The 9,923-nt window shown below is 39.4% G+C and overlaps 1 long non-coding RNA gene across 1 annotated transcript; it reads left to right on the forward strand.

Moving 5' to 3' along the window:
- The first annotated feature begins 616 nt into the window (after window positions 1-616).
- On the forward strand, window positions 617-2,793 carry LOC129453387 (uncharacterized). Its single transcript, XR_012359056.1, has 2 exons — window positions 617-1,861; window positions 1,941-2,793. It is a non-coding gene; the product is annotated as an uncharacterized lncRNA (long non-coding RNA).
- Window positions 2,794-9,923: the final 7,130 nt, after the last annotated feature.

Here is a 9,923-nt window from a genome sequence, read left to right on the forward strand (position 1 = left end):
AAAGCATTTCCCCTTGTTAACATTGAGACCAGTCGACCATTAGAACTAGTCTGCATGGACTACCTTTCTCTTGAGCCATATGGTAAAGGTACAAAGAACATTCTAGTCATCACTGATCATTTTACCAAGTATGCTGTGGCAATTCCAACAGCTGATCAAAAAGCAAGGACAGTTGCTAAAGCACTTTGGAATAATTTCTTAGTTCATTATGGGATACCAGAACGCCTGCACAGCGATCAGGGTCAAGATTTTGAATCTGCTGTGATCAAAGACCTTTGTCTCCTACTGGGTATAAAGAAGACTAGGACCACTCCATACCACCCACGTGGAAATCCTGTGGAGCGGTTTAACCAAACTCTTCTCCAAATGCTTGGAACTCTCCAAGAAGAAGACAAGATCAGATGGCGTGATTTTGTGCAGCCTCTGGTACATGACTATAACTGTACGAAAAATGACACCACCGGATTTTCTCCTTATCAGCTGATGTTTGGGAGGCAGCCGAGTCTTCCAATATATGTAGCTTTTGGTATCAAACCTGAAGGTGAAAAGAGAGTTAGTCATGCCGAGTACATCAAAAAGCTTCAAGAGAGTTTGCAAGAGAGCTACAAAGGAATACAGTAGGAAGACAGCTTCTCGCAACAAGCAACGATATGATCTGAAGGTTAGAGAATCCACTTTACAAGCTGGGGACCGTGTTCTTGTTAAGAATGTTGGCATAAGAGGCAAGCACAAGATAGCTGACCGATGGAGCAAGACCATCTACCAAGTTGTAAAACAAATAAATGATTCTCCTGTCTATGTTGTCAAACCTCTTACTGCAGATGGACCTGAAAGGACCCTCCATCGAGATCTACTCTTGCCTTGTGGATTTTTGAATCCTGCAAAGTGTGATGACAAAAACAACAAGATGGAGGAAGAGGAAAAGGAAAAGACGACTTACTCTAAGGAACCATCTACAGCTCCAGTGAATGTTGTTGAACAAGCATGTGATGGTGATGAAGAACCAGATTTCTACTTCCCAGAAATCATGCAGGATAGACCATATCCTACAATAACAATTGTCAAGGACATGCCTTGTTCACGGAAGGTGGAAGAAAATTCTAAATCCACATGCACAACCATTTCTGCCTTTTGGAGGTGAAGATAACCTTGACATTGAAATTGAGCATGTGCAAGTTGATGAGGATAACGAAGAGGAAGAGTCTCTAGCTGGAACGGAAAAAACAAACTTACCTGAGAACACCCTGGAAGAAAATGTGGAACACTCACCTGTGAAGGAACAGGATTTGGAGAATGTTGATGTCAACAGTGATGAGTCTACGGAGGAGTCGGTCAGCCGAATGGAACCTATTAAAGAAAAGAGAGAGAATGAGAAAAGAGGAAAATGACAGTGAAATGATGATGGATGAGAATGAAAGAAATGGAAATACCCCTGTGCAGGAAGTACCAGAGCTTAGACGTTCCACAAGAATAAGAGAGCAACCTGTTCGCCTAACTTACCCCTCATTAGGAAACCCCTTAGCATTAGTTATGCAATCCCTGTTAAGTGGTTTAAGCAAAGCTTTCACACAAGCCCTTGAGTCAGATGATTTCCCTGAGGTTAGATTGCTAACTCCTGATAGATCAGTGGTTTTATAGGTACATGCAGAGACGCATGCAAGTTCAGGAGGGGAGGATGTAACCCCCTTGAGTTATACTTGAGTTGTTTAAAACAATGTATACCACAAAGCAATGTTTGTATGTTTGCTGCAATACTACACCTAACCGCTAGGGGGCAGTAAACAATGCAATATGTGAGTGAGATATTCAGTGTAAGATTCAGATGAAGAAGCCAGCTCAACATGCTTACACGAGGCTGGCAGTAGGTGCAATATATTATTTAAATTTATATTTATTTCAATGTGTATTTATGTTTACTAAGACTCTTGTTGATTGCTCAGGTTGATGTTGCATCTCATCTCTGAAACAGTCAATGCTTCATTGTGAGTGCTTTTGTTTTTGAGAACTCTGGTGAGTTTTGCTGATTCATGCATTACTTTGGGCCTAATTGACATTATCTTTCACTAGTTGTTGTCATAAAAAAAACAATCAGAGTTGTTTATGATGATTAAAACTGTATTTTAATATGTTTGAGAGATTGAAATATTATTAATTTATGTACAACATTAATTCATCTGTTTAAATTGAATGTTTGCATCATTATTTGTATGTAAATGAAAACAGAAAAGGAAAAAATAAGATGTTGTGCAGTGAGATAATAGATTCAGGCACTTTTATGTGGTTAAGTGTGCCTATGTTAACATTGTTGGATTAACAATTGAACTCATGAACATTCTGTGCACCTGATATAAGATGTCAAAGTATATATTGTTAACAGCAAGAAATGTTTAATATGACTTATTTTGTGCATATTGGTTTTTTTGAATGTCGATTCTGTTGATCCACGGTTGAATGGCGAGCCAGTTCCTGATCTTTGATTCAAAGAGCCATCGCGATTCCATGCGGATCTGTTGAACTTGAGATAAGCACACAAACACTACCCGGGTAGAAAAAGTAACACAAAAAGGCCTTTACACATCCACATTTGAACATTACACCCATACACACACACATAAAGGAGGACTATTGAGACTTTACTCTGGACAATTTTTGGGTTCAATATCAAGTTTTGTTCTTTGTGTTGAGTATGAATCCATTGTGAATTGAGACCATTGTGATTTCATTTACATTGTGGGAATTGTTCATTTAAAATTTTGTATCTGTAATAAAATTGCCGGCTGTTAATTAATTGAATATACTTTATCTTTTATTATTATAAAATCCTCCTAGAGCCGAACCTAGGCTTTACTTAAACATTTGTTTAGTATAATATATTTAATACTTACCCATCTGTTCCTGTGTTACATAAGCAAAAAATGTTCTCAACCATCTGAGTTTTCTCTTTGAGCTAGCTTAATGTTCACGCAACTGACTACAATGTCATGTAACAAAAACTTCTCAATTCTTATGTATTCTCCATAAAGCATTCAATTCAATTCAATTTGATTTATATAGCACTTTTCACAATTGTTAATTGTTCAAAAGCAGCTTTACATTAATAAAAAAAAGCAGAACAAAAAACAGAGGACAACAAAAGCAGCAAAGTACAGCAGCTCAGAATAAACCATAGTGAGTGGAGAATAGAAGAAAGTTCTAAGTTAATCTAATGTCAGCTGACTCCCAAGAGGCTGAAAAAACACCTAGGAAAAAAACAATGTGGTAAAAAAGTCTTAGGTAGTGTCATGATACAAAAAGATGGCACTCTTACGAACTCAAATATCAGCTTTATTATGAACTCCGGCAGATAGCAGTTCACCTCATGTCATGTCTCTCACATACAGCGTGACCCGGACGATTGCCTGGCAACCCTTGACCCGAGCACTTAACAGCCAATAATAAACCATTACGTCACATCTCCCCTCTTTAAAGTTCCACTGCTTCTTATTTGTTTTGTTTTCCAGTACATTTAGTGTTGTTTTTGTTCTTATATAAGAAAGCAGGTAAGTTACAAATAAACATGTATAGAACAATATTAACTGTCTGCAACTGCATTAGCATAAATTGTCAACAACAACATTACAACTTTAATTATTCGTTTTCCTGTTACCCCTCACTGTGAATTATGATGCATAGATGCCATACAAGTACAATCATATACTAGTACGACAGGAAAGTACACTTATCCCAAAACATAATCCTTGAACTTCACTGGCTGTTTTAATTCCCGACCTGCAAGAGTTCTTTTACAGGTCAACTTGTGTGGATGTGATGTAATAGGAGTTGGGGTATCCCGCCCATTTGTCGCAGTCTTGTGGGAGGGAGTATCAGTTATTTCAATGCTCTCAGGTACAATTTCACTTTCTGGTGTGCCAGCTGTTTCAGGGACACTCTGAATGTGTCTCCTGTTCCGATGGGAAATAGCACCTCCATCAGTCTGAACAATGTACGACCTGGGTTCTGGAGCTTTCTCAACAACTGTTGCTGGTGTTTTCCACCCTTTCTCACTATCCAACTTGACTTTCACACTTTGACCTGGATGTAAATCTGGTAAGCTGCGTGCTGAATGACGTCGGTTGTAAAAGTATTGATAGGCCTGTTTAGTAAGCTTGTCCCTCCTTTTGACTTGCTCACAGTCGATTGGACTTGGCAGCAGCTGTTTTTTCAGCATTGAAACAGTCGTTCTGATCTGACGTCCGATCATAAGTTGAGCTGGACTCATCCCTGTGGCGTTAAGAGGTGTAGAACAGTAGCTCATCAGTGCTAGCTGTGGATCAGGCTGTCTTAACACCCGTTTTGCAATGGCAACACTTCTCTCTACCGCACCATTAGCTTGCGGATAATGTGGGCTAGAAGTAGTGTGAGTAAAATCATAGATCTTGGCGAACTCCACAAACTTAGAGGCCGTGAACTGTGTAGCGTTGTCTGACACAAGTTCATATGGGATCCCCATCGAACAAACATGTTTTTCAGGTGCATTATCACTTGCTGGCTTGTAATAGCATGCAGATGTGCAATCTCAATGTCACAAGAAAAATAGTCCACAACTACCAGGTATTTCTTACCATCCAGTTCACAGATGTCCGCTGCAATCTTTTGCCAAGGACCATCAGGGAGGGAGGTGACCATTAGGGGTTCTCTCTTTTGTGTAGGCCTGTTGATTTGACAACTCACATGTTATCACTGTTTTTATGATATCTCTGCCTATACCCGGCCACCATACTGACATATTGGCTCATTCTCTGCATTTAGTAAGACCTTGCTGGCCTATATGAAGCTGCCGTAACACATCTTGTCTCATTGAGCCTGGAATCACTATCCTGTCCTCATACAGCAAAAGTCCCGCAACTTCAGAGAGGTGAGCTCTAACTGTGTAAAACCCATTACAAGTGTGTGTGTCAGTTGACTTGGCCAGCCTTCATGAATGTACTTACTAACCAGCTGAAGATCTGCATCCTGTTGAGTGGCAATTCTTACAGCATTCAACTTATCGTCAGTTACAGGCCTGGTAGACAGTACTGCTTGTATAAACACTTTGACATCACCCTCTGTATCGGACTCGCCTTGATGTGTTATGGGATTCCTGGACAGGATATCTGCCACTTATAAGTTGTTTACCTGGCACATGCACTGCTCGGACATTGAATCTCATCAGGCGCATTAACACTCTGGGGTCGACTGCGTAGCGGGCGCCGCAAGCTCTTTATTTTTCATTCACTCCGCAAAGAGACTTAGATAACTCTGCTGATTTTGGACATACAGATATGATTTATACATCATTTAAAACGTTAAAGTGTCTAGTTTTTTTCTGTCCACTCCCAATAAAAACAGACACGTGAGGGAGTAATGGCGGCGGCTGTAAACAAACATTGATAAGTTTATCACGCTTGTCCCTTGTTGTGTTTCTACTATAATGATTACAAAAACACAAATACGAGTCCAGACAACGATAGGCAGTTTTTATTTTGAGCTGTTTACTGCACAAAAGTAAACTCTCGCTCGCCAACCAAACACTACCCTGTGTTCATTTTTACGATGGCCAAAACAGTACCTTTACTATGATTACTATGGTTTTTAAAGGTACACTTGTGAAATTAATAGAAAATATTTCTATATATATACGGGTGATTCTCACGAAAACTTGGTTTTAAAAATGTCAAGCATGAAAATGTAAAAATTGCTTAAATTTACTTTTTTTCCCACCAGACATTGAAAAACAAAGTCTGGAGTAAATGGGAACATTAATTTAAAAACTTTTACTTATCATTTAACACTTTTTGTAACATAATTTAGAAAATTTGTCCTAAAAAATCTCATTACCGCAACAGTCAGAAAACATCAACACTGACATATTTTCAAAATGATATGACAAACCTGAAAGAACATAATTTGGAGATTCTGCACATGCATTTAAAATCAAAGTATTATGCTTCTATTAATTTAATTAACATTTAATAAGCATCTGTTGCGGTAATGATAATCAAAATGTCGTGTAAGCATTCTGACAAGACAATATTTCAAATTAACTGTAAAAAATTATCTTACCTGGTAGCCATCTTGAAGTAACTGGTTCATGTGCTTGGTCACTCAAAATCAAACTTTATTAAAATTCTGTATGTGTGCTTAAACTGTTCTCAAAAAGTGTTGCGGAGGATGAGAACTTCAGGCATGGACACATCATTTTCCTAATTTTTCTTCAATATTATTATACATGAATATTCAGTAAATATTTTTTTCTGTCATCTAAAGTAGTCTAGCAAAACATCCATTATTTTTTTTTCTTAATATTTTTGTGTTAATTTGATTCAATTACAACATAACGCATATTCAAAAACAGCCGGACACATTGCGGTAATGAGAATTTCAGCAGAAAATGAGATAAAATGTACAATTATAAATTCTTATGTTGAAATCACACATTGTGCAAGGTAGAACACAGTATTGTGTTAATTCTGATGCTTTTTAATGTTACTATATTACACATTTTAAAGCTAAAATCATTAGTGCCGTGGTGTTTCAATGGTTTCGTGAGAATCACCCATACACACATTATATATATAATTTTTTGTTATAAATTCCCAAGTAAACCTTGTCATTGTTTTACTACAGAGAAAGTTACATTCCTGTTGAACATCCCCAAGAGGCTCATTATGTGGCTCATTATTAGGGTTGGGTACCGTTCACATTTTTACCGGTTCCGATACCGGTACCTGGAATTCGATACCGGTACCCAGCGGTACCTTTTTCTGTACTTTACTCTGACTTAAGTGACTTTCGGTGCACAGCAAAACCTGGTGGTCCCCATATATACACCAGCAGTGTTGATCTAACACTGATGATTTTGCTGTGTGGCCTTAATAAGCCCAAACCTCTCATTTTCAACATTTTGTTATTTATTTCGAAATGTTCAATAATACACACAATCTTTTCTAAAAAAAAAAAAATCCCTACAACATCTATACCTATATCTTACATATAAATAAAATATATAAGTAAGACAAATGATCAAAGAACATAAACGTCATAAAAGCAACATATAAGTATACTTTTATGTAGAAAACAAAACTAGCAGTTGTTTTTTTTTAGAAAAATCAGCACGTCAACTTTCTCAGGTAAAAGCCATACCCGCTCCACGCTCACTGTGTCCACTGCTGTAGAGAACACTCGCTCCGAGGATGTAGAAGAGGACACAGAGATACTTTTTGCCAAGATGGCCAGCATTGGCATTTGGTCCGTATGTGGTTGATTGAATGTGTCCGAACAGCCACACAGACCGCCTTCTCTCCGCCTATATATGTAAGCTGTGGTACTGAGCACAAAGTTTTACGTCTTTTCTGACTTTTAGCGTGAACACAGTTTACAGCGCTATCTTTAGCCTTTCATTGATAAAACTAAAGCGGCCGATCTCCGCGTAGCTTCATTTTGCGAGCGTGTGAAAGTTACGCAATCTCATTTCATTAATTGCGCTGAAAAATCAGAAAGCTCCAACATATTCATGTACAAAACAATGTGCAGCATGTTTACTTACAGCACAAGAAGCGCCATAGTAGTAGTAAACCCATCATTACTCTAGCTCACTTTAAAACGAGAGCAGAGGGACTTCCCCGCAGTCTCCACGGACCACCACTCAAAGTAATCAGGACAGAAGCGGTCGAAAGTGGACAAAAGAGACGGACTGGTATTGATTAATACCAGGTGTAAACAAAATGTACCTCTCTTGTCCACTTGTGATCCGATCGACGAAAACGCATCTTAATAAGCATTTCTGTGCTTTAAGTACACATTGCGTTTCCTCAGGTTGGATGTTTTACCACTGCCTGCCTTGCACTTACTGTTACAAATATTGCAGGTAGCATTGTCTGCATCATCCTTTGTGAAATGTAACCACATGTTAGAGCGCTTTCTGTTAGCCATTGAGCAAGTTGCAAAGGGGTGTCACTTCCCACGCGATCTCTCTCTCTCTCTCTCGCACGCACACACACTATGTACCAGACTCACATGGCGCACGCTGATGTGTTCTCTCAGGTACCGAAATTGAGCACCAATTGATTTTATGTGAATCGATACTCGGTAGTACCGACGCAATTCGGTCGGTGCCTATAAAAGTACCGAGGTCGGTGCCCATCCCTACTCATTATGCAACTCTTTTGTTCCTCAGCTGTCAATCACTGATTATTCAGGAGCTATCCCACCTCCACGCATACAGCCTTTCCCAGGAAAAAGTGTCTTAGAAATTGTAAATCAATATATTGCTTTATGTGAACGAGTAGGCCGAATGATTTTCACATAATTTTGAAGAAAAAACTCTAGACTACTAGATCCTGTTTTGAAAAGTCTTGGGAAAACATGTTTAGAATGAGTTTTGTGGACTTAAAAATGTAGCTTTTTCAAAAAACACGCATAAACATTTTTCTCTCAAAAATACACACATGTACATACATGTTGATCATATAATATTGTAGCCCAGTTTGTGCTAAATGCAGTGTTATGAGAATTTTGCCATTTATATGTTTTTAAGCAACTGAAAAAGGCACAAATGTCAGTGCATGTCAAAACTTCCCCAGGGCCCTAAAAACCCCTTAGACCCCAGAGGGTTAATAGTCTCTGACATCTTAGAGGAGCTTTATCAATGTCGTAAGTGTTTATTAGAGGGACCCACGGTTTGTGGTCTGTCTACAGCTCGAATCTGGCCATACCTTGCAAGTACCGTGAGAAGCGTTCACATGCCCATACTCCTGCTAGGCATTCCTTCTCTATTTGTGAGTAGCGCCGCTCTGTCTCTGTTAAGGTCCGTGAATCCATTCTCCTGCTCCTGAAGCAGGGGGGCTCCAAGGCCATAGCTACTTGCATCCGCGCTGACCACAGTGGTCTTGTTGGCATCGTAGAATGCTAACACCGGTGCTGTAGTCAACATGTTCTTGACCTCATTAAATGTCAGCTTCTGTTCCTCACCCCAGACCCAATCAGTCTCGCGCTTCAGCAGCTCGGTCATTGGATGAAGAACTGATGAAAGCCCAGGGAGGAATTTACCCAGGTAATTAATTATCCCCAATACCTGTCGCAGTTCCATCAGATTCTTTGGGCAGGGGAGCTCAGTTATAGCCCTTACTTTATTTGTGTCTGGCCAGATTCCATCCTTTCCAATGATGTGTCCAAAATATTGGATCTCAGATTTACCAAAATGACACTTGTCTCTGTTCAATTTTAAACCAGATTCTCTGATATTCTTTAAAACTACCTCGAGATTGCGACCATGTTCGTCCTTGTTCCTGCCGAACACAAGTATGTCCATCACTGCTACCGTGCCAGTATGATCTTTGAGAAGAGTGCTTATTTCTGTCTGAAATATCTCGGGAGCTGAAGTAATCCCGAAAGGTAATCTTTGAAAACAGAAGCGGCCAACTGGTGTGATGAAGGTGGTAAGTTTTCTGCAGCTTTCGTCCAATGGTATCTGCCAGAAGCCACTCGTTGCGTCTAACGTGGAGAATGCAGTTGCACCAGACAGCTGTGGTGCAATGTCCTCAAGAGTAAACAGAATAAATCTCACGCTTTACTGCTTCATTTAGTTTCTTTAGATCAACACAAATTCTCACCTTTCCATTCTTCTTAATCACAGGCACAATAGGAGCACACCAGTCTGTTGCTTCAGTGACCTCTGATATGATCAATGACTTGAGCATACGCTGCAGTTCCTCTTTTTTACTTTTGGCAGCAATGGAAAGGGAATTCGCCGAGGTGCAGAGAGCCTGTATGGTTTGGCATCCTGTCTGAGCTCAATTTTGATTGGTTCACAATTTAAAACTCCAAACTCTCCAAAAACATCATCAGTAGTAATGCCATCTACTCTACTCACTAGGTTCATTTCACAGGCAGTTTTACGGCTAAGA

The sequence above is a fragment of the Misgurnus anguillicaudatus genome, chromosome 19 (genome assembly GCF_027580225.2).
Source record: "Misgurnus anguillicaudatus chromosome 19, ASM2758022v2, whole genome shotgun sequence".
Lineage (NCBI taxonomy): Eukaryota > Metazoa > Chordata > Actinopteri > Cypriniformes > Cobitidae > Misgurnus > Misgurnus anguillicaudatus.